The sequence below is a fragment of the Populus nigra genome, chromosome 1 (assembly GCF_951802175.1).
Source record: "Populus nigra chromosome 1, ddPopNigr1.1, whole genome shotgun sequence".
NCBI classification, from domain to species: domain Eukaryota; kingdom Viridiplantae; phylum Streptophyta; class Magnoliopsida; order Malpighiales; family Salicaceae; genus Populus; species Populus nigra.
Window position 1 is genome coordinate 24,952,808 of NC_084852.1, and position 20,832 is coordinate 24,973,639.

At 33.7% G+C, this 20,832-nt stretch overlaps 1 pseudogene; it reads left to right on the forward strand.

Annotated features, from left to right (window-relative positions):
• The first annotated feature begins 18,580 nt into the window (after window positions 1–18,580).
• On the forward strand, window positions 18,581–20,014 carry LOC133693175 (WUSCHEL-related homeobox 2-like; annotated as a pseudogene).
• Window positions 20,015–20,832: the final 818 nt, after the last annotated feature.

The following is a 20,832-nucleotide window of genomic DNA, read 5'->3' on the forward strand; positions in this document are numbered from 1 at the left end:
TTATTTTTAATATCAAAATATAAAAAAATTGAAATAAAAAATAAAAAATAAAGTTTTTTCAAAATTGCTAAAACAAAAGTGCTCTCAGTCAGCCAACCAAGGGGATACACGTACCCTAACTGGATTGGAAGATGCTGCCAAAGAAAACACTCGTCGACCATGTACTTCTTAGCTGGGTGTCACTTAATTAAGGTAATAATCAAAGCTTAATCCAGCTTTTAGACAAAGATTAGTGCACATCCGTCCAATAAACAAATGGGAGAAACACCTCTACAGTATCACAATCGAGTCCGTGAACTTTAATTAATCTCTATTAGATAAGTATTGTCAAACTTAAAACTTAAAAATATAATAAATGAAGTACGTGTCTTTTTGTCTGTGTTATTGCAAATTCAATCTCAGCCCTTTAACTTATTAAGGATTATATATGTTATGTCTTATATACAAGTCGGTAACAGAGTATACAGTCAACTGTCAGTGAGTGCATTAATGGCCAGCACGTTGAAATTTTCATTCCGTCAATAATTCCGTTAAAAACAACAAAACCATTAATTGATATCAACACCTTGAAACACGGACGCTGATAGATTATGTTTTTTTTAAAAAATAAAAAAACAGTAAATTTACTGATTTAAACAGAAAATCCATCAAAATAAAAATACTAATAAATTAAATATTGTGATGGTTAAATTTACTATGAAAGGTTGAATTGTGTACAGATTAGAAAGGAAAGAGTGGCTCTTTGTGACAGGAAAAAAATACACAAGGAAGAAGTAAAAATAAAAAAAGGGTTAATTGTGAGATTATAAATTAAATATTATTAATGGATTAACTGAAAAAATTATTCTGATGGTAACTCTATCAATAATTTTATTGGTAAAAATATCACATCACTATATAATTTATCTTCTTAAATTCCACTATAATACCCTTTATAATGTTGTGGATACATACCGATGAAAGTTTTCTGTCGGCATATTCATGGATGAATTTTACCATTGGGTTAATTCCATTGATAACATCGTCTGTAAAACTTACATATTATTGAAATGTTTGGCTTTTTTTTTTTCACACTGCGATTCTCTCGATGTGTACCGTGAGAATATTTTTGTCGGTATTTGCCAACGGATTTAACAATGAAAAATTCAGTTGGTAAATGCTACCGCAATATACCGAAAAAAAAATTTCATTGATATTTCTATTTGTATTTGTGAATTTTCTAATATTGATATTAGTAGATAACTAATTAAACTCTAAAGCATAAGAAACGAATAATTATTTCCGTTCATCATGGTGTCTATGAAGAACGAGAATTCTTGGTTCAGATAGCAAGATGGAAAAGAAACGAATAAGAACTCAAACTTCGTGATCATAGATGGAAAAACTCTTAGAGAAGCTGAAAGACACTTGGAAGGCTGAAGGCTTTACCGGAATGGAGAAATTAGTAAACTGAAAGAAAAAAAAAATCTTATCGTTGCTAAAATGAGAGCTCGAGAAATTATGTTGCAAGCATGAGTTGAAGAACATGAAAACTCAACACAGAATTGGATGCTTATTTGAATTGAAAGTCAAGGAAAAACTAAACTTCATCTAATTATAGTTACGATGAAGAAGAAATGACAATATTAAATGAAGATGAAATGAGGATAGGAAAGGTCAAATTCAAAGTAATTTGAAAAAATAATTCACTTTTAAGTTAATTATTTGAATTAAATGATAAAAATAAAATAATAGAGATTAAACCGAGTTATTCCTATTTTCATAATAGATGACATCCATTCAATTTAGATTTAACATATGATTATTAGATTTCACGAATATATATATATATATATATATATATATATATATATATATATATATTCGTGAAATCTAATAATCATATGTTAAATCTAAATTGAATGGATGTAGATTTATATATATATATATATATATATATATATAAATCTAAATCCATTTACTATATGACTAATCAACTCCTGGCATGGATCTCATACTAGGTCTCATGAATTTGTAGAAATTCAAGAACGCATCTATGGCTTAATTTACTCCAATGAGCAGAATGCGGATGGTGTAATTTGGAAACTCAACTCAGAATAGCAATTTACTTTCATCAATGCTCAGGAAGTGATGGGGAAAAAAATGTTTTTTTTTAGTTTATAATTTTTATTTTTTTCTGTTTAGTCTTGGTAGTGTTTTCTACTTTTTTTTTTCTAGATAAAGGGTATTAATAGTTTTTTTGAAAAAGTGAGATTTGAATAAATAAAAATTAAATATTTTGAGTTTCTTCATATAGCTATGGTATTGATATTCTTGGTATTTGAAGGTTTTGATTTATTAAAAAGCCCATCATTCTCCACTTTCATCTACGTCAGCTTATATCAAAGCCTAAAAATTTCTGATGGTTTTTTATTGTGTATTGTTTAATCACCATGATTGCAGGGTTTAATATGATGTGTATCAAAGCTCAATTAATTCTTGGTAGTTAGTTATTATTTGTTTTTATTGAAATTTTTTGTGATAGAATTCACGATAAAACAACTCATATAAAAGTGTTAGAGAACCTAGGCTTAGTTTCTGATTGAGATCTAAACTTGAAAACTTGTTTTTTCCAACTTGAGAAGCTACTAGAACCAAAAGAAATATAGATGTTAAGGGTTTATTTGTTTTGTATAAAATATTTTACATGTAAAATATTTTCAATGTTTGATTTCAAAATATTTTTTTCATAAAATATTTTACATGGAAAATACTTTTCAATTGTAGTGGCGAGATGGTTGTGGTTATAAAAGAGATGATAGTAATGAAGTGATCATAATAATAGCAAGAAAGAAGGTGGTGGGGGGATAATAGTGATGGCAAAGGAGGTGGGATCAGGTGGTCATTGTGGTGGTGAGATAGTCATTGTGGTGGTGAAAAAAAAAGGTGCTAAAGAAAAAGGAGATTATAGTTAAAATAGTTTGATGGTATTATAAATGTATTACTATTTGTAAAATAATTTACAAAATTTTATGAGCTAAAATATTTTTTAGTAAATGAACTAAGTTTGAAGATTGACTATAAACTATTTTTTATTAATTAGTTTTTCAGTAAAATATTTTATAAAAAATAAATATAAAAAAAATATTTTTTAAAATATATTTGGAAACAAATATGAGAAAAATTAAAAAATATTTTTTTATAAAAGATTTATGTAGAACAAACGAACCCTTAAAAGCTCAAAAACGGGGGCAAATTTTGACACTGGAAATAAAAAGGATAGGGGCCATCAATGCAATTTTACTTGGAGATGTATGAAAAGATTAAAAAATATATAAAAGGACTACAGTGGGAAGTTCAAAGACGTTGAATGGGTCAATCGCCCCCTTCTCCTGTTCTCAGTGACAGAGCTTCGCCCTTCAATATAGTTGATAGGTCCACAAGCCACTGGAGCTCCTTTTCGTTCCCAAATACAGGTTTACCGCCTGACGTCATTCTAAAGAAGCTGTCCTTCAAAGACAGACAAATTAGCAGAGGAACAATCATTGTTCCTTATCGTCTTCTTTGTAAGCAAGCCAACGAAAGTAGAAATCACACTTTCTTTGATTGCCATTTTGTCAAGGAAAAATGGATTGAGGTGTTATCTACAAGCACGTTGGAGGATGTGATCAAGAATTTCGGTGGGCTTAACAAAAGCGACTGGATAGTTCTTTCATTTCAGGTATCGTGAGAACATCTTGGTGTGCCCTGCCTTTATTTTTCTTGGATGGAACAAAAATGCTATGCTGTATAATAATCAGTGGTGTTCTCCGAGTAGTATTGTCTTGTCTGTCAGAAATAAATTTCAATATTTTCCTTTGCGCAAGGTTGCTATTAGACAGCTTATTCTGCTCTAGATTGGCTATCATGAGGGTCTATTTTGATTCAAGATTGCATTGAATCTTGTGTTTCAGTTATGCAGCTGGGATTAGCTCCTGTTTTTTTTTTTTTTTTTCCTGAATAAATTCATCTGTGGAAAAAACAAATCCTGATCATCTAGTAAGCTTAATAAGTGATGGAAAACTTGCTTATAGATTGTTTGAACTTTTTCGATGAAAATGGATCCATTGACATTCATATAGCACTCCCATCCTCTTTATCTCATCACAAGTTTCTAAATGAATTCTCTAAGAACCCAATTTAACCAAGTAACATCCAATGTCTCGAGAAAAAGAATTGGTTGAAAGGGTTTTATACTTTGAATTTCTTTTTTACTATGAGTATATATACTGCAATTTCATAGCAACTTGATGAGAACAGAAACTGCAACAGCAGCAGATGAAATTGGGCAACCATCTTCTACCTTGTTACTCCATATTTTTCCTATACCAAACTTTCAATAAATAGTTGCTGTATATGGTATGGACTCGGGTTCAAGGAAGAATTTGATTAATCTGGTAAGTGCATCAGGGAACAATTTGGATGAGTTACCCACTCTGCAAATAAAATGCTTCTGGCATTTTCCATAGCAGCAGCAAGGGCAACTCCCTCCTTGCGCAAACCATAACAAACACTTTCAAGAATGACTTTCTCAAGTCGAGGATCTATACCCAATTTAACTAAGTAGTGCCCGTTGCCAATTAGTCCAAAAGCATCATGTTTGCAGACAACAGCACCTAACTAAACAAGGTTCCTGATGTTGTTGATGGTCCGTACTGGGAGCATCAATAAAATCAAACCCTAGCACATTCTTAATACCTGAGGCAGGGATCCTCAAAACTGCAATGCCAAGGTGAACTTTACAAATTTCAGGTTCCTAATGCAAATCCATTAACTGATAATCAGAATCCGAGTACAGCCGATAACACTTCCCAGGTGTTGTTCTACCACCATGGCCAGCTCGTTGATTAGAGTTTAACTTTGGCTGACCTTGGAAACTCTGAGTGCATTCATACCTGAAGAAGATTCAAACCTGTCATGTTTAACCAATTCAGAATCAACCACATACTGGACACCTGGAATTGTTAAGGATGTTTCTGCTAGATTTGTAGCAAAAACAAGTTTTCTCTTTCCTGGGTAGTTTTGGAAAACACGGCTTTGCTCTTCATGGGAAAGCTTGCCATGTAATGGGAGCGCAATTGCAGAGGTAGACTGAAACTTTTCACACGCCCACTCTACTTCTGCCTGCCAATTCAAAAATTAAGCAAGTACTGCCCCATCCTCCTCTACCTCATAAATTTCCATTGCCATCTCAATAACATCAGAAACATATGGAGCTGCAATATTGGAGCTTGGCAAGGAGTCAAGGGACTCTCTGGATGCAGCAGGAACACATTTGATTTCAATAGGAAAGCTTCTCCCCAAGACTTGAAATGTTCCACAACCAAAGAAATACGTGGATGATTTGCTCGCATCAACTGTTGCAGACCATGAGTCAGGCCTTTGCTGGGGAATTATTTTAGCAAGCCCAATAGAAGATCAGTATTCAAGCTTCTTTCACGAGCCTCATCTACAATAATGCATGAAACTCCAAACAATTTTTTTTATCTTTCATTAGGTTTTGCAGTAGACAGTGATCAATCATTTATATTACCTTCGAACCACACTCCTGGGTTAATGAATAAGATGGACAACAGACAATTGAATTATCTTTATAGCATCCATTGCATTCCTCGCTTACCCTTTTCCCCAGGGATATTGAATCGATTTTACGGGGTTGAGTGCACAAAATTGAACAGCTCGATGCAACTCCCGAATCAACAATAAATTGTGTCACTGCGTTCTCTTTCCTGAACCTGCCTCTCAAATCAAGACCATCACTGGATTCTTTTTCTAGAGTTGGAAAGCTAATAGCCCGATAAACAGTCCATATGAGCAAATTATTGAGTGGGTTCCCAGGCAAACTATGAGATTCCCTGAACATAGGACTGCTGGGGCTGCAAGGTCCATCTCCACTACTTTTTCAGAAGATACAACCAAAAAGGATATCTCCACGAGTAATAGATTCCAACTCCTCGGGTCCACAGGAGTTCTCCTTTACTGCATTTTCTTCAGAAGTAATTGCAACGTCATCAACTCCCAGAGCTAACTCAGATTCTACCCCTTCATGGGGTTTCTTCCGAATTGCTACTGCTAGTAAATTGTTTTGCAACCTGAAGTTCCCATAAGTCCTCGCCTAGCTGCTGTTTCTTCGCCTTGTAGCACTCTGTTTTATACTATAAAAATATATGAGAAATAAATAAATAAACATTATATTATAAGAGAAAATTAGAAGATAATGGTTATTATCACATATAGAAGAAACAATGTGCACACATGAAGCAGGTGTAATAAACCAACAGGTGTAACTAGCCATGTAATTTATAAGATACCAACAACTCTTGCAAACAAGAGAATATGAAAGAACCCTAAAAGATCGGAGATTATTGACATATTGTTAATACAAGCATCATACAACTAACTATATAAGACAAATTAAAGACATCAATAATTAATAACAGCTCAAACTCAAATCATTACTTTGTAGTTTTATCAAGTTCTTTTAAGACCTTTCAAATCTAAAACTAGTAGGTGATAATTTGTAGGTGATAGTCAAGTAGGCTTGTAATTTTCTTTATAATTAGTAAGCTTGTAGTTTCAATTTTATAAACCAAAATACCAAAAAGATGTTCCCTTATTCAGGAGTTTCAATTCGTAGATATAATCAGTGTATAAATCACTTCATAAATGTAAGTATTTCTTTTCTAAGTTATTGAGCTTACTTTACATTCAAGTTGTTTTAATTATTTGATTATTTTTTCAATTGAATTATTGTTTGTGTGAAAATGAATTTAATCATATTAATGTGGGGTTTTATGAAAAGATAATTTACTTGTATTACAACAATGCTTAATATAGTGATTACAATGAGAGTTACAATCAGAATAGGAAAGAAGAATTATACACAGAGAAGGAAACAAATGTCTTGAGGTTAAGGAAGCAATTATCCTAAGTATACGAGGAGTTATTGCTGAAGATATGCAGACTTATTCTTTTACTCTTATATGCCCCCGCAAGATGGTGCCTCCATCAGAGACACCAATCTTGGACTGAAGAAGAGTAAACCGTTGGTGAGGGAGAGGCTTGGTGAGAGCATTGGCTAGCTGATTTGTAGTAGAAACATGAGAGACCCGAAGTAGACCTTGGCTGACATGATCACGTACAAAGTGGAAGTCAATAGCTATATGTTTCATGCGAGAGTGGAAGACAGGATTGGCATAAAGGTAAGATGATCCCACATTGTCATAGTACACAGTTGGTGGAGTAGGAGGAGAGGCATGCAGTTCACGTAAGAGTTGCTGAACCCAAGCTAACTCAACAGCAGTAGCAGCAACTGCCTGATATTCGGTTTCTGTAGAAGAGCGTGCAACAAAATGCTGCTTGCGAGAAGCCCAAGAGACAACATTACCTCCCAAAAACAAAATATAGGCAGTGGTGGACGTGCGATCATCAAGATTGCCTGCCCAATCAGAGTCAGAGAAAGCAGATAATGTAGTAGAGGTGCTGCGGGTGAGGGAGAGGCCATGATGAATGGTGCCCTTGAGGTAGCCTAACAGACGCTTGACTGCTTGCCAATGAAGCTAAATAGGTTTATGCATGAACTGAGAGAGCTTATTCACTAGTATCCATGGAGGCAGAACCGTCAGATATAATAAGACTGGTAGTTGTGGAAAGTGGTGTGGTTGCCTCTTTTGCACCAGCCATGTTGGTGCGGACAAGTAGATCACACACACACACACACACACACACACACACACACACACATATATATATATATATATATATATATATATATATATATATATATATATATTGGGATGGGATAAGGCCAGTGGAGGTAGGCAATACTTCAACCCCAAGGAAGTAATGAAGAGAACCTATATCTTTGACAGAAAACCGAGAGGACAATGCAGTAATAAAGGAAAACAAGAACCTGCCATTGTTGCCAGTGATAAGAAGGTCATAAACATAGACCAAGAAGTAAGCAAGTATTCCACCATGATTGTAGATGAACAAAGATGTATCAGCTTTAGAGTTGACAAAGCTCTATGAGAGGAGAAACGTGGCCAACTCATTATACCAAGCTCTGGGAGCTTGTTTAAGGCCATAGATTGCCTTACGGAGACGACAAACATGGTATGACAACTAATCATCAATGAAGCCCTAGGGTTGAACCATGTAGACTTTTTCAGAAAGAGAACCTTGAAGGAAGGCATTGTTAACGTCAAGTTGTGTAATAGGCCAACCATACTGAAGAGCTAGATAGAGAACAATATGAATGGTAGTAGGTTTGACAACAAGGCTGAATGTCTCAGTGTAATCAAGACCAGGACGTTGATGAAAGCCTTTAGCTACAAGGTGAGCTTTGTACTTGTTAATGGAGCCGTCTGGTTTTCTTTTGAGCCGAAAGACCCACTTACAACCTACCAAATTCTGATGCGAAGAAGGAGGGACCAGTTCCCAGGTGTCATTACTGGTTAGAGCAGTAAACTTAGCTGACATGGCAGCTCTCTATTCTGGATATTGAAGGGCTTGAGACACACATAATGGTTCAAGAGTAACAGGTAAGGGATGTTTAGTGGTGAGGTAGAGCTAAGGGGGTTTGAAGATATGGTTTTTGGAACGAGTGATCATGATGTGCTATAAGGGGTGGGGTAGGTATTGGGGTGGGGGATGGTGATGGTGATGGCAAGGACCGGTATGCAGGACTTAAAGAAGGATCAACACAGGGGGACGAAGGCTGGCATGAGTGTACGGTGGCCTGCTATTGACGAGATGAGAGTGCTGTAAGGAAGGAGACTGGCATGGCCTACTAGAGGAGAGGAGGAGTGGAGAAAGAGGGAGGAACTGGAGGCGGGGAAGGAATGTCAAATGATAATGCCCAGGTGGGCAGAAAAGGGGAGGATGGACATGCATGAGAGGAGGCAGTAAATGGAAATGCAGTTTCAACAAAACAAACATGACGAGAGATAAATAATCTTTGAGTAGTGGGATCAAAACACTTGTAGGCACTTTGAGTGAGGGAATATCTGAGAAAGACACAAAGACGTGAGCGAGGGTCAAGTTTGTGTTTGGCATATGGTCGTAACCATGGGTAACACAAACACCCAAAGACATGAAGCTTGAGATAATTTGGCAAATTTCCAAAAAAGGATTCAAATGGGGATTTAAGCTGAAGAACGGGAGTGGGTAAACGATTAATAAGAAATGTAGCAGCTTGAAAGGCATGGGTCCAGAAAGAAAGAGGGAGGGAGGCTTGATGGAGCATTATGAGACTTGTATCCACAATGTGCCTATGACGGCGTTCAGCAGTTCCATTATGTTGAGGAGTGTGGGGAGGAGTAGTGAGATGATTAATGCCTTGAGTAGCAAAATAGTCTTTAAGTTTGATGTACTCACCCCCATTATCGGAGTATACGGAAACAATTGATTTTTTAAAATATTTTTCAATAATGACTTTGAATTTAGGAAAAATGAGAGAAACATCAGATTTATGATAAAGAGGGTAGAACCAAATATATTTTGTAAAATGATGAACGAAAATGACATAAAACCGATAACCTTCAGTGGAAGTAATTGAAGTTGGGCCCCAAATATCAGTGTAAATTAAATCTAATGGACCACGACTTTTAAGAGAGGAAACATGAAAAGGAAGCCATTGACTTTTATGGCAGAGATAAGAGTCACAAATAATATTACTAGAGGATGTAGATAGAGGAAGAGTGTAGGAGGTAATAAGGTGATGCAGGATACCAGAGGAGGGGTGGCCAAGCCGTTTATGCCAGTCTATCAGTAAGGCTTTAACACCAACAAAAGCATGGAATGATGTCAGAGGAGATAACGATTCAAGCCACACATACACATCATTTTTATTCCGGCCTCGAATGAAAGTCGCCCTCGTGCGAAGATCCTTCACCAAAAAATAAGCAAGAAATAATTCAATTGAGGTGTTATTAGATTTGCAAAATTAGGAAACTAAAAGTAAATTTTTCCTGATGGAAGGAACACAAAGAACATTAGATAAGGCAAAAATTTTGGATGGAGTTGGGAGAGTGGCATGACCAGCATGAGTAATTTTCAAACCTGTGCCGTCACCTATAACAATAGAATCCGAACCGTCATAAACCGAGATGAGTGAGAGATTGGTGAAATCATCGATCACATGATGGGACGCTGCAAAATCAAGAAGCCAGTTTGGTGACTTCAGAGAGGCACTAGTGGTGTAATTGGCAGTAGGAGCTGTAGAGGTAATAGGGCGAACTCAAGGACAACATTTGGCATTGTGTCCTTGTTGATCACATAATTGACAGAATCCTTTATACCCTTAGCCTGGACATTTTCGTGGAGGCTAATATGCGCCTTGGTAGCCAGGATTGGAGTTAGAAAATGACTGATATCCACGACTATTGGAAGAGACTTTATTGTTGTGATAGTGCCTAGAAGTGGAGGTGCTGGATTGGCCAGATCGTTGAGTGACATGGGCTATGATTGGAGGAGATACAGAGCGCACCTCTTCACGTTTGAGAAAGTTTTCATATTCAACAAGTTTATCATGAAGATCTTCAAAGCTGATAGGGTTGTCACGTGCACGAATGGCTGCAACAATTTCTTTGAACGCAGGACCAAGACCATTGAGAACATGAACTACCAAATGAATATCAGTAGGAGGCTCACCAATGATTGATAGTTCATCAGATATACTTCGCATAGTATTAAGAAATTCACCCACAGAGCTGGAGCCACGGGTAGTAGTAGTGAGTTGTTCCTTGAGACTCATTACACGTGATCTTAAACGGTTTGTATAGAGAGTGTTTAGTTTCTCCCATGCCATACGGGAGGTTGTTGCAGATGCAATAAGTGGCATGATTTGTTCTAAAACAGAAGCGATGATGAAGTGCAGCAATAACTGATCTTGGCAAACCCAAAACATGTGAGCAGGATTAGGTGCATTATACAAATGTTTGGGTGGTTCCTGATAAGAGCCATCTACATATCGCAGAAGATCATAGCCAATGAGAAGGGCATTGAACTGAGCACGCCATGTTAGGTAGTTTATTGGTGTGAGTTTGAGGGGTAATTATGCTGCAGCATTGATGGCAATCAATGAATTTGATGCTGTGATAGCAAGGTTGGTCACAACAGTGATTGTGGCTGTGTTTTCTTGAGTTTCTGCCATGAAAATAGGTGATGAATGCTCGTGGGAGCGTGGTGGCTCTGATACCATGTAGGGTTTTATAAAAAGATAATTTACTTGTATTACAACAATGCTTAATATAATGATTACAATAAGAGTTACAATCAGAATAGGAAAGAAGAATTATACACAGAGAAGGAAACAAATGTCCTGAGGTTAAGGAAGCAATTATCCTAAGTATACGGGAAGTTATTGCTGAAGATATGCAGACTTATTCTTTTACTCTTATAATTAATACTCGTGTAATTCTATGATATAAATTTGAAATTGCGTGAGCAGATCTATGAATAAATCCAGAGTTCAAACAAATTAACTTAAAACTTTAATATTAAGTTGCAAAGTCCTTTTAATTGAAGCAAACATAAGAAAACCTATATCAAATAATTGGTGACCACAATGATAGTGTCAAATTAATTCTTAAAAATTATAACACCAAAGAAATCAAAATTACCAGGAAGTTTAGAAAATAAACACGAGTTAGTCGATGTTCCTGTTGGAACAAATAATAATGTACTAACTTTTAAGAAATAGAGTTAGAAAAGAAAGAGGAAAGAGACTATATATATATATAGGAAACTAATAGAATCATTGATGAAAAATATTGATGCCTTACTAAAGAAATAAAGGAAAAACATAAGATAAAAATAAAAATTTATGATGATTATTATAGTGGGTTTGCACGATGAATGATAGGCCAACCCATATTGTGCTAGAGTGAAGAAGACAAACTTGTGAAAGGAATTTAGAAAGAAGTTTTAGAAGGTTTAAAAGGAACTTAGTAGGAAGTTTTGAAAAACTATGTAACTTCAATAAAGTTTCTTGCTAAAAAGTTGTTAAACCAATGAAATACATTAATCTTAAGATATGTGCTAAAATAAGGAGTGAAAATGATGAGATAATATCTGGCTTTAACCATGTGATGATGAAAAAAATTAATAAGATATCTAAACAGATGACAGTTGAAGTAAAAAACCACATAATTAAAAAAAAAAGCTAAAGAATCAATCTTTAAGAAAACAAATCCCAAGCTAATTGGCAAAAAAACTAGTTTAGCCAAAACAATTCAACTGAAATAGTAGCTTCTCACCAGAACCTAGAGTAAGTTTAGGAAAATTTATAGTCATGGAATAAATTTGAAGCAATTCAAAAGAAAGGATTATAAATTATAAAGATTTGTGGAGTAGTTGAATAGGTTTGTGGTCTAAGGGTTCAACAAGTCCATAGGTTAACCTATAGGAGACCCTATCCATAATATATAGATATAATGTATCCTTATTCCACCAATATTAAATTCCTAAATTTATGTTTTCCAATAAGTAAGGGTCAATATATGCTCTGAAACACATAATTGGATTCATCTGCCAATGTAGAGAAGCTGTTAATTCTAAATTTCTAAAGTTAAGGTTATTCCTAAATTTATTAACAAGAAATGCATTCACTTGGTATATAAATTTATTACCAAACTCTCTTTAAAGTTGGAACGACATGTAAACTATATTTTAGGCACACTTTCCTAAGACAAAACTAGAGTTTGTGTTGACAAACTTAGTAAAATTGAAACAATACCCTGCAGACACTATGAAATAGTATTTAGATAGATTTATAGAGGCTAGAGGAAAGTGTTGGTCTAGGATTCCTGAAAAGGAATTTGTAATAATTACACAATAAGGTTTGGAATGGAAATTGAGAAAAAAGTTTGAAGAGATAGAGTTCAATGATATATATGAGTTACGAGTAAGAGCTTCTAGGTACGAGATTTTATTAAGAAATGAAGTAGAGAAAAAGGTTGCAATTTATGGAGCTTATCATAAAAAACAGTAGATGCAGATGTTGCTAAGTTCATAAATAACAATCCAATAGTTTACGATGCATGAACAAAGAAGAATGATAAATCTTTAAAATCCTTAAGGTCAAATGAAGAAAGACATTATTCATTTGACATAAATCAAACTAATGTTATTTTTTATTGATTTTTAACAAACAAAAGGATTAAAATTAAAGGGAAACATAAACAAGTGATTGATGAAGAATTAAAAAGGAAAAATTATTGTAAGTGGTATGAGGTGATTGGCCATTCCACAATGAATTGTGTAATATTTAGAAATGTAATTTAGGATTTGATAAAGTCAAAATATATGAGGTTTCCTGACAAAAATAGAAGAATAAGAATTGATGAGAACTATTTTTCCTTCAGTTAATACGTTGTCAGTTAATATGATAACCATTGTTAATGATATTTTATTATCCCAGGGTGTCACCTTTACGATTGTTGCAACATATGAGTTATTTGATGTTCTAGTAGCAGATCAAATACTTAGATTCATGATAGTAGACAAATCATAAGATATTGAATGATTGTCTAGAAGTCATATGACTATAAGTTATACTACTGATAAATGTGTAAACTTGAGGAGATTTGGTAGTGGAAAAGAGATAAGCCTTAATGAGAAATAGATGTAGATTCTAAAGTTGACAAATTTGAGTGGACTATTAAGGTCTATAATGATGTAAGGAAAACAACCAATACTAGTGTAAAGGTGGAATATGAATGAGATGACTTATCCAAAAAGAAATCTAGCAAGCAATATGATTACACAGTTACCAAAAGAAGTGGTTTTATTCAAAAACATGCAATTCATTGCAAAACCCAAGTTTAATGATTGTAGTGTAACTATGAAAGAAGAATTGGTGTTTTGGTGTATAGATATTAAAAGAGACCTACAAAGGGGCATGCTTAGTTCACATATACAGCTTAATGATTTATTTTGTTTTCAATGGCGAGGTTGAAGATCCTTCAACAATGTGTTGGGAACTTAAATTAGTAGTCTTATTGCTTTTTAAAATGACAATGATGATCATGTTCTTTCTAGTTGTCATTAAGAAGTTATTGGAAATTATTTCTTGAATGAAAGACATGAGAGGTAGAGATGCTCTTAGTGGGTCGCCATAAATTTATAGACACGATTTTGAGTACTTGAAGATTAAACAAGCATGCGTGTATAAATATTTGCTTTTATTAAAATATATAACTGAATACAATATCTATTTAAAATATTCTTACAAAAGAATAAACTATCCTCTTATTCTTCCCTTAAATTTGATTTATGGTAACTTGATTTATTTGTAAAATCAAACCAAGATTTATACTTTACAAGAACGAGAATTTAGGAATGTATTGCAAAACAATATTTGGTGATTTGATAATTTGAAGTGTACCTTTGATTTGTCTTCAAAGTGTTGTTGAAGAACTTTTTTGAGGCATTTAGGCTTGATCCAACCAAGATTTATTGCTTGTAGACTTCAAACGTAGATGAAAGAGACTTGAAAGTTTCATTATTTGAAGAACTTGTCTTGAGAAAGATTTTCTGTTGAAGAACTCTTATGAAGCGTTTAAGTTTGACCTAACAGGGCTTCGGTCTTTGTAGACTCCAAGCGTAGATGAATGATGCTTAAAAACTTTTAAAATAGCTTATTACTTGAAGAGCTTGTCTTGAATCAAATTTTGTATCTCTAAAAATTTTCATCCCTTATATCTAAGGTAAGACCTTTTATTTATAAGGATTTGTAGGGGCACTCAGGTCTTTTGCTAATGCCACATGACATTATTTTATTAGTTGATTTTTATTTATGTGATCTTGTAGTTATGATAAAATATCTTAAAAATATCATCTCATGTGTCAATCTTCTATTGACCAAGAAATATATAAAGGTCATTTATTTTTCATATCATTTATTTCAATTTTATTTTATTTTTTATGTAAAATAAAATAAAAATGACACATAGTAAAATTTGATTGGTAGAAGTTTTTTTTTTCTATTTAATTAGTTACATGAGTTTTGAAAGCGTATTTATGTAGTGCATTGTTTCAAAAAAAAAAACTTAAATGGATCAAGTTGATTTTCATATACATTACACATTGCTTTCCAAGGATTTGTTTGCTATCTGTAGTAAGAAGTGGGCAACAATACTAGCTAGTAGGGATGAGCAAAAAAACCGATAAACCGAGAAAATCAGAAAAAAAAACTGAAAAAACCGAACCATGAAAATAAATTGATTAAACCAATTAGAATTTTAAAAAAACCAACTGGTTCAGTTTGATTTCGGTTTTATAAGCTTGAAACTGAAAAAATCGAACCGAACCCAAATAAAAAAACCGAGCCAAATCAGGAAAAAAAACCCGAGCCAAACAGGAAAAAATCAAGTCAAACCGAAACCAAACCCATTAGAAATTACAAAAATAACCCCAAAAACAAAATAGTTTTTGGTTTTTAATATAAAATAACTGAACCAGAACCGATCAGTTTGAATCAGTTTTTATTCTAAAATAATCGAACCAAAACCGGTCGATTTGAACCGGTTTCGGTTCAGTTTTGATTTAAAAAAATGGTTTGGTTACTCTTTTTATGAAAATTAAATTGAACTGAAAATAATCACCCATGCTAGCTAATTCCTTAAATATAGCATAATAGAGTTAAAGTTGTCATGTCTTGCAAACATTAACCATTACCCCCCCTCTGATTTGGATATTTATTGAAAAACAAAGATAAACATATCAATTGTTACTCATAAAAAAATACCACTTGAAATTTAAAAGAAAGAAACTTAATTTTTTTTAAAAAAAAATAGCACTATAATCTAAATATTTTGGTTGAGTCACATCATTTAAAATTTGTTTAGCAAAATAATGCACTTTCACTTTGTCGCACTTTTGAAGCATGACATTTATCAAATGTCATTATTCTCAAATCTGACAAGATGGTTTTCGCGTTTCAAAAGAGTGACAATCAAACATGTTGCTTTATAGAAGCGCGACATCGTGAAATTTAAACCCTTTTCAAATTGAAGAACATAGCAAACGCAACAAATCTCTCTCAAAATCAACATTCTCTCCCCTTATCTCTCTAAGAACTCCATCAATCACTTGTTTTGTTTACCCTTAAAACACCAAAAAATCAAACTCATCTTAGTCTCCAAGTATCCTAGAATGTTTTCCTCTTCAAAAGTTTCCACTTTTGTCTTTGTCGTTGTCGTTGCTGCTAAGATGCAAGTATTGTAATGTTATTTTGCAATTAGATGCATTTATATTGTCTACTTGTAACTTTAAAAATAAAATGAAACTAACATATTTGTAATGCTGGATGGTGTGCTAGTAGAGTATTTGATAATAATCGAACACATGTGTTGTCATTTTATTGGAGCGAGTTAGATAGACAACAACCTATCCATGTATTTTTTGAATCATTTGTTAAAGAAAAAACTTAACTTCATTGAATATTGTTGTTCAATATTTAATATACTTATCTTCTACAAGTCATGTGGATGCCTTACGAGGATGAAAGATTGGCAATTGCTCCAACTATTTGGACTAATGGGATGGACATATAGATATCAATGGTGCCATTTATATTTTTTGAGATAGTAGAGCTATATTGCCCAAATCGGGTAATGTGACAGTTCGACTATAAATAACACATTCTAGTCGATATTGACACGAGTGATGCGTTGCAAGACATAAATCATTGGGGTAAAGATGATGATTACGATTGGTTAAGCCATCATGGAGCTTATATATCACAGTGGAATTTATGAAGAAATGAGATATTTATAGAGATGCATCTTATGATTACAGAGGAGTATATGATTTGATACATGTGTATCACACACTAGGCCATTACATCTTATTCAAAATATCACAAATAATCAAGTTTTTTAGAATTAATATATGTTAAACGTTGCGTTTTTTTATTGATCTTTTAAATTTATTATTAATATTTGGTTGGCTTATTGCTGCTAGAGGGTTGAGAGGTCGTATCTGTGCTTTGTAATATTTACAAAGAAAATGAAGGATAAACCCATGCGTCTCGGTGATTCAGTATATGTTGCAATGGACTTGATACCTTTAGAAAGAGGTCATTTCTTAATGATGTCATAACAGAGAACGAGATCACTCAAGCAAGAACAGGAGTGGGATGTAGTATTTAGTTATTGATGAGCTCAGATCATTCAATAGACGACGTAGACATAAATTGATAGATAAATTATGTTGACATATTTTAAGATTTCAATTACTAGAATGTTGTGATATTTAAGTATTTGAAATACCCTTTGCATGTATACATGTTTATTTACTTGTATTTTTTAGTATACTTGTGATTATAAAATATGAGAATTTGTTATGTTTGGTTATTGTGGTTTTTGTATGTATTTTTAAATGAGATAAAATTTTAATTATAGTTTCTGAATAGAAGAAACTATGTCCTTCTACTCCCTAAAATTATTATCTAAATTAAATGTAAAATTAACAAATTAAATAATAAATCTTACAAGAACTAATTTTTTATTAGATTTAGATGCAAAGAGAATTTGTTATTGGATTTTTCATAGAATGACTTAATAGAATTTAATTGATGTCCAGATTATCATGACATTAATTAAATTAATATCATAATTTTAAACAACAATATTTAAAAGTGTATTCTTTAGCCAAAATTTTATTTTTTCTATATTAATTCACCATTTCATTTTAATTTCTATGCTAATTGCCGAATTCATCGGAGAAACTTTAGCCATGAAAATCTACGAAGACAAGAACCATCACAATCATAAACATCAATATATCCCTGATAACAGCAATGTCAAGGTTTCTTCTTTCCCGTTGGCTACAATAAAGATGAGCCGCCTATGAAGCTCCCCACAACCCCTCGCCCGCCAGCTTTAATTTGATTTCTAACATAAGACCACAAACAAAAGTGACCTCCACTACAGCTCCACAGATAGACGTTTCAACTTCATCCCTGCAAATCCACCAGGCTCTTACTTCAATCACCGAAGCCTAGGCCTTCCCTACAACCCTACCGGCTGTCTTTTTGTTCTCAATGACATTTATATCCTTCCTTTCCTTCAATGCTTCCTTTCCTTCAATGCGTTAACCTATTTATGTAGCTGGCCTTCCCAGTCAGTCTCTGTCATTCCCGAGATGTGAACCACTAGACAACAAATCAAGTCCACCACCATTTCATAGAACAGAGAAAAAGGATAGCTGGGATTATTGTCTTCCCGTTTTATCCTGATTTTTGAACGAATTCCCTCAGCCGCTATACGCCATGTTTTCATAGTTTTTGAGCACCAAAAACGATACGCGTGTCAAACACCCTTCTCTTTCTCGTCTTTTTGTTTGACTTTATGCCGCTCTCATTTAGTAACTCTTATCTTATTATATAAGAAGAGTGCAAAGCCCATGCATCTTGACCCATATTGCATCTCCCCCCCTCCCTCAACTCCCTGTCTGTCGTTAAGGGCTGGTCTTTTTAGAAACCCTAATTCTTTCCTTTTTTGGATCAAAGAATTATACAAGCTCTAAGTAAATTCTTAGAAAGGAAGATTTGGAGAATGATAATATGGACGTGTCTAGTTCTGGTGGAGCTTCAGTGAATTCAAGATGGATCCCAACAAGGGAGCAGATTAGCATGCTTGAGAGCTTCTACAGCCAAGGTATACGGACCCCGAGCACTGAAATGATAGAACAAATAGCAAGCAGGCTCAAAGCCTATGGTCACATAGAAGGGAAAAATGTATTTTACTGGTTTCAAAATCACAAGGCAAGGCAAAGACAGAAGCAGAAACAAGAGAACATGGCTTATATCAATAAGTATCTTCACAAGGCTCATCAACCTGTGTTTGCACCTCCTTGCAGAAATGGTTTGTTAATAAATAGCTTCCAATATCATTATATTATGGCTCTGAGCTATTGCTTTTTTTAATTATTGATTCTAGCTCGGAATTCAGGGATAGGTTCTAAAATGATGGGACTTTTTATTTGTTTTTTGAATTCGTTTTTTGTGTTTTCTTTCTCGCGTATATTAATTTATTCTATTTTTAGTTTCATTCCAAGCTGTCTCTTCATGCAGATAAACTCGATATCAGTGCAAACAAAACAAATAAAAACATAAAGAAAGAATTCTCTGAAGAGAGTTTGTTCTCCAGGAGATCCTGAAATAAAATATACACATTTCCATTTGTAAATTTAATTTCTGATTAGACTTGTTCTCTTGCTCACTGCACTTCTTATGATTGCTTAAAGCTTCATTCATTCAATGCGAAGTGCATGCATATTAATATCTTGATTATATGCTTCCATCTCCTGTCCCTTTCCAAGCGATTTGCTGACTTTGTTTAACTTTCCCCCCCCCCTTTTTAGTTCCTTTCTCTTAATTCCACATGACTGAGGTAAATATTCTTCAAAGTACTCTCTCCCAGTTTCTTCTTTTTCCTTTCCCCTCTCTCTTTCATGAACGTAGAATGTACGTAGTTATAAACTTATGAATGTAGATGTGCGTATCTTCACTGTGATATCTTTTGAAATGTAATTGACTTTCCTTTTTCAGTTGTAAACAACCCAAGCTACCTGCCAAAGAGCGATATAATGGGGTTGTGTCAGCAACATCAGAACATGCTACTCCCAGGTAATTTCAAGAGGAGGTCGAGATCTGAAACCATAAGCTATGCTTTTAAGGGATATGGTCAAGAAGCCGTCCTCCGTGAGTACCACAATCATATCACGAAGAACAAGTTTGAGAGGAGTCCAGTAACCATTGACAAGAGCAGCAGTGATCAGGAAACTTTGCCTCTCTTTTCCGTTGCACCCAACAGGGATTCTAGAAGGAGCAAGTACTACTTATTCTCACGGTTCAACTTCGGCTGAGAATTCCATTAACACTCCAATCTCCTCTGAGATTACTCATGGCATTGGAGAGCACTCTGCTGATCACAAACCTTTCTTTGATTTCTTCTCTGAGAAAGATCCTTTCGAGAGTTGTCATTGATGTGATCTAAATAACATTGAAGTTTATAATTAATAACAAGCGTCTTTGAAAAGGGTTTTTACTATGATTCTAAAATCAAGCATGGTTAACGATCGCCCAGAACGTTATGTAAGCGAGAGGAGTACTGCACTAATGACTACAACTCATTGAAAAATTTCAATAATAGTTTGGTTAATGAGTGTTCACTTGCATATTAATAGTATGCTGGTTGGTATTTGATATGCTATAGGGATTTACCAAGTGCCATTTTTTTTTTTTTAAATTAAATATTAACTTATCCATCCTTGATCAGGTAGCTAAAATTTTCATACATATAATGATTATACTTTTACTTTTCAAAAACGGAGTGGTTTTTTTTTAAAATTTTTTTTGATGTTATTCAACACATAACTTAATTAATTTTACACTCTTAAATTTAATAATTACGTAAATTTTTAATATCAATCAATATTAGTAATTATAACACTCAAATCTAAGTTCATAAGATAACAAAAATGCTTGATTTCAAACTTTTAAAGCATGCAGTGACTTTTATACATAATGAACAGTTAAAACTATTTAGAACACAATAAATGAGTTGGTGGATTTAATTTTTTTTGTGAATTAATGGGATAAAAAAATAACACAAATGAAGAATTGTTAGGGGGAAAAAAATCATCACAGCAATCCGGATTCTTATTTTATTACTGAATAGCTTTTTTTCTCTAATTCAATATTTTTTAACAGTTTTATAACTCCTTCAAAATTTCAAAAACAAACCTTTATAAGGTAGAGTTAAATATAAAAAATAAAATAAAATTCACAATTAAGCTAAAAAA